We start from the raw sequence: 6000 nt of genomic DNA, 5'->3' as shown, positions 1-6000 counted from the left end.
TTGCAGAAGAGCAAGAAGGAGGGAAAGAATCTGGGGAAACAGGATTTTGTAGAGGAGATTAGATAAGATCTGACTCGCATTTTTATGAGAGAAACCTGGTTGGGGTTTAGGACAGGGCTTCTCAAGCTTTATCGTACATGGACATTACCCGGGGACCATTCAGCAGGTGGGGTGGGGCCTGAGATTCTGCATTTCTAGCAGGCTCCTAGATGATGTTGATAAGGCTGGTCCATTGAACACACTGAAAGCAAAGATTTAGGGAGACTCTTGGCATGAATGTGTGCTAAGTCGCTTCAGTCATGTCCGACTCTTTGTGACCCCATGGACTGTAGCCCACCAGGTTCGTCTGTCCACGGGATTCTCCAGCAACAATGCTGGAGTGGGTTGCCATGCCCTCCTCCAGGGGATTTCCCAACCCAGGGATTGAGCTCCTATGTCTCACGTCTCCTGCATTGGCAGGCAGCTTTCTTTACCACTAGGGCCACCTGGGAACATCAGGAAGACCCTGGAGTCTGTGGAAATACTGATTGGGATGATCCATGAAGGAGAAAGTTTTGATCCAGAAAGAGATAAAGATAGAAGAGGCAGTGCACCTGCGAGTCCCAAGGATTTGTCTCTTGCTTTCAGAGTTTGGACAGATGAGACCCAGGGACGCCCCTCCTTCTGGCCTCTGGCCATCCATCAACCTCTTTTCCACCCGCAACCTCTGGGACTGTCTTCTCAGCTGTCCTCTGCCCCCGGGGAATAGCCAATGTCTTTTGTGTGTGTGTGTGTGCACGCGTGCTTAGGTTCTTACTGACCAATCAGAAACTCTCAGGTTCCTTAAAATTATTCCACCCAGGTGGAGGGTGGAACCTGCATCTTCAGACGTGTTACACCTACCTCTCCTTGGGTTTCCAGTTCAACTGCAATGGACCATTTCCATCTCACATTGGTTGAGGAGAAGCTTGAGGGTGCAAAATTAGTGCAGCAGCAGCATCTTCTTCCAGAATGTGAGCAGCCATCCCAAGATGAGTTGGGTGAAATCAACTCATGGTCCTAGAAAATCAGGCCTTTTTGGATCTGCATACCCTGGCTTCTTCCTGTGCAAACCCCATCTCTGTGACTTGCTGGAGAGCCGCGTTCTAGATGAGGAGGTGAAGCTGTCAGGGAGATGGGCGACCCTCAACTGACCTCTGCAGGATGGGCACCCCCAGGCTCGGTGAGTATCTCTTTAAAAAGCTCACCCTCTCTGATACTCTCAGTGATGTTAAGATGACAGGAGTGCCAACCAGCTGCACTTAACATACATTATTAATACAGCTCCCAGCTTCCCTTGCTGAATCCAGGACTCCTATTACAACACTCCATGAAAAATAAATGAGCGTGGTAATGGCTTCAACCCTGTGGACTAACACACTGAAAATATCCAAGAAGACCTAAGTATGGAGCTTGTGAAAAGCAGCAGCTGGGACCATTTTTTAATGTAAGGAAAGATCTCAGGGGTGATTTTTGGCATCTGGAAAGCAGCTGCCACCAACAGTAAAGGCTAGCTATTTATCTTGAGAATAACTCTAATTAGAGGCTGACATAATGCTCTCTCCAGTTAACCAACATCGATCGCCAAAGAAAAGAAAGCCTGGGAGGTGACAGACATTATGTCAGAGAAGGGACTTGTTGCTGGAGAAACTAAGCAGTGATCAGCTCCATTTTATTGGTTGTGAATAACCTGATTTTTTTTTTCTTTTTTGTCAAGTGCCCACTTAATTTCTTCATTGGATGTCTAAATAATTATTTCCAATTTAGTGTAACCAAAATAAAATTCTTGATGATACCTTCACTGCTGGTGTACCTTCTTAGTTTTTTAAATTTTGAAGTATAGTTGATGTAGAGTATTTTATAAGCAACAAGTGTATAACAGAGTGATTCACAATTTCTAAAGGTTATACTCAATTTATAGTTATTATAGAATACTGGCTAGGGCTTCCCTGGTGGTCCCAGTGGTTAAGAATCCGCCTGCCAATGCAGGGGTCAAGAGTTCGATCCTTGCTCCAGGAAGATCCCATATGCCCTGAGGCAGCTAACCCCTGGGTCTCAACTACTGAGCCAGTGCTTCAGAGCCCACGAGTCACAATTCCGGCACGCCTAGAGCCAGTGCAATGAGAAGCTGGCACACCACCGGAAGAGTAGCAACTAGAGAGAGCCAGAGCACAGCCCTGAAGACACAGTGCAACCAAAAATAAAATAAACAAATTAAAAGAAATACTGCTGCATGCCCTATATTGTACAATATATCCTTGCAGCTTATTTTATATATATATATATATTTTTGCCACACCTCATGGCTTGTGGGATCTTAGTTCCCCAGTCGGGGATTAAACCCTCGTCCCCTCAGTGGAAGCTTGGAGTCTTAACTGCTGGACCACCAGAGAAGTCCCTATTTTGTACCTAATAGTTTGTACCTGTTAATCTTCTATCCCTACGTGCCCCTCTCCACTTCCCACTGGTAACCACTAATTTGTTCTCCATGTCTGTGAGTCTTCTTTTTTTTGTTATGTTCACTAGTATATTTGTCTTTTACACTCCACGTACAGGTAATATTATACAGTGTTTGTCTTTCTGACTTATTTCTCTTGGCATAATGCCCTCCAAGTCCATCCATGTTGTGGCAAATGATACAATTTTCCTTCTTTTTTTATGGCTGAGCAGTATTCCATTGTATTCTTCTTGCCTTAAGTGTTTTCTCCTTGTCTCTACTCCTTCCCTTCTGCTCCCTGATCACCTCCCTAAAAGGCTGTTTGCTCCTCAATCCTTGCTTTTTAAGGAAACCCAAACTAAGGCAGGTGACATAAAAGGAACAAAGAGTTCTTAAGATACTACTAGATCATCATTTCAAAGAAATGATGAATATTGTGCAGAAAGTACAATTGATATATACTTGGAAGGGCAGCCATGATTAAAGACTCATGAGACACTGATAACTGGGAGTGAGCTGGTGATAGCTTCCCTTTCTTTTTTTCATGCAAAACATTATCCCAGAGGATCGATCAGGGCAACTATCAAGAATCAATTCAGTTCAGTTCAGTTCAGTCGCTCAGTTGTGTCTGACTCTTTGTGACCCCATGAATCGCAGCACGCCAGGCCTCCCTGTCCATCACCAACTCCCGGAGCTCACTCACACTCACGTCCATCGAGTCAGTGATGCCATCCAGCCATCTCATCCTCTGTCGTCCCCTTCTCCTCCTGCCCCCAATCCCTCCCAGCATCAGAGTCTTTTCCAGTGAGTCAACTCTTCGCATGAGGTGGCCAAAGTACTGGAGTTTCAGCTTTAGCATCAGTCCTTCCAAAGAAATCCCAGGGCTGATCTCCTTCAGAATGGACTAGTTGGATCTCCTTGCAGTCCAAGGGACTCTCAAGAGTCTTCACCAACACCATAGTTCAAAAGCATCAATTCTTCAGCACTCAGCTTTCTTCACAGTCCAAAGCTCACATCCATACATGACCACTGGAAAAACCATAGCCTTGACTAGACGGACCTTTGTTGGCAAAGTAATGTCTCTGCTTTTCAAGATGCACTATCAAGAATAATCCTCCACAAATTACAAAGTTCATCCCTGCTCAGCTCTATCCTTCCCCCATCCTGCTTCCAGCCCCTACAAGTGCATATCGTGGATACTCCCCTCAGTAAACCCTTGGAGTAGAATCTCTGTGTCAGGCTCTGCTACCAGGGAACCTGACCTGAGAGAGAAGTACAGGATGATGAGGGCTCTAAAAAACCTATCACATGAGAAGATGATGAAGGAGCTGAAATAGTCTTGGGGGAAATGTGCGGAAATAAGAATAGCAGATACCTTCAAATATTTAAAAATTAAATAGTAGAACAATGACACGTTGGATAGAAATTGGGCCAAGGCAGAATTTGGATGAGCATTAGAAAGAACTTTCTCATACTCAAAGGTTCCAACATAGGTATAGACTGCTTTGCAGTTTGGCATCCTGTATGGAAAGTATTCACCCAGAATCCAGGGGACCACTGAGTGGGACAAAGAAGGAGGAACCTTGAACCTGGGTCGGTGAATCACTGGACCAAAGGCAAGGCTCTAGATGTTATTATTCTAAGGGCCACAAGATGGCAGCAGAGAACTCACTCCAAAGGTGACAGAACAGAAAATTCCGGTGTTTTCACAGATTTGATTCGGATCTTCAGATATTCTAGGAGGCATTGTGTACACCATTATAAGCCCTTTCAGACTCATGACACACAAACTTGCAAAGTCAAAGCACTTCTCCTAAATCATACATTTTACTACTGGAAAAAATGGTAGAAACGGGTAAACCCAATCATGAAAATTACACTGCATCGGGGTAAACACATTTTGTAGAACCTGATACTGATGATCTTGACCTGCAGATTTCTACTTCCAGCCATTGTGTTCCTTCCGAAAGGGGACTCTGTGTTTGAAATAGACTTAACCAAGGGCCTATACGTTGGGCTTCAGTCTATGCTTGCTTGTGGTGTTCACAGAAAACATTCTCCACATTGCTAAGGGACCAACCTCAAGTCTACATATTCTCAAAAACTACAGGCAAGTGTCGGTCTTTTCACTTATTTTGCCAATTAATTTTAGCCACTCTAATAGCTGTATACTACTTCATCGTGGGTTTGATTTACACTTCCCTAGTGACTTAATGGACTGGGAAACAGACTGTTGGAGGGCACAAACAGAACCTTGTGCGCTCCAGGACCCAGGAGAAAGGAGCAGTGACCCCACAAGAGACTGACCCAGACTTGCCCGTGAGTGTCCAGGAGTCTCAGGTGGAGGCGTGGGTCGGCAGTGGCCTGATGCAGGGTTGGGGGCACAGAGTGTAGCAGTGCGTGCATGGAACCTTTGAATGAGGTTGCCATTATCCTCACTACCTCCACCATAGTTTGAAAAGTGAAAGTGAAGTCGCTCAATCGTGTCTGACTCTTTGCGATCCCATGGACTGTAGTCTACCAGGCTTCTCTGTCCATTGGATTTTCCAGGCAAGAGTACTGGAGTGGGTTGCCATTTCCTTCTCCAGGGGATCTTCCTGACCCAGGGATCAAACCCAGGTCTCCTGCATTGCTGCTGCTGCTGCTGCTGCTGCTGCTGCTGCTGCTGCTAAGTCACTTCAGTCGTGTCCAACTCTGTGCGACCCAATAGACGGCAGCCCACCAGGCTCCCCCGTCCCTGGGATTCTTTTTTTTTTTTTCCCTGGGATTCTCCAGGCAAGAACACTGGAGTAGGTTGCCATTTCCTTCTCCAATGCATGAAAGTGAAAACTGAAAGTGAAGTCACTCAGTCGTGTCTGACTCCTAGCGACCCCATGGACTGCAGCCCACCAGGCTCCTCCGTCCATGGGAGTTTCCAGGCAAGACTACTGGAGTGGGGTGCCATTGCCCTCTCCAGCTCCTGCATTCCAGGCACATGCTTTACCTCATAGTATGGCCCCAGGTAAATAACACAGAAGGAACACAGCCCCACCATCAACAGAAAATGGGATTAAAGATTTACTGAGCATGGCCTTGCCCATCAGAACAAGACCCAGTTTCCCCCTCAGTCTCTCCCATCAGGAAGCTTCCATATGCCTCTTATCCTTCTCCACCAGAGGGCAGATAGAGTGAAAACCACAATCACAGAAAACCAACCAAACTGATCACATGAACCACAGCCTTGTCTAATTCAATGAAACTATGAGCCATACTGTGTGGGGCCACCCAAGGCAGAGTTCTGACAAAATGTGGTCTACTAGAGAAGGGAATGGCAAACCACTTCAGCATCCTTGCCTTGAGAACCCCATGAACAATATGAAAAGGCAAAAAGATAGGACACTGAAAGATGAACTCCCCAGATCGGTAGGTGCCCAATATGCTACTGTGGAGAAATAACTCCAGAAACAATGAAGAGACAGAGCCAAAGCAAAAACAACACCCAGTTGTGGATGTGACTGTGATGGAAGTTGAGTCCGATGCTGTAAAGAGCAATATTGTGTAGGAAC

This window comes from Ovis canadensis, chromosome 19 (assembly GCF_042477335.2).
Source record: "Ovis canadensis isolate MfBH-ARS-UI-01 breed Bighorn chromosome 19, ARS-UI_OviCan_v2, whole genome shotgun sequence".
Lineage (NCBI taxonomy): Eukaryota > Metazoa > Chordata > Mammalia > Artiodactyla > Bovidae > Ovis > Ovis canadensis.
The sequence above is the reverse complement of the archived record's forward strand: the minus strand, read 5'-3'. Positions refer to the sequence as shown.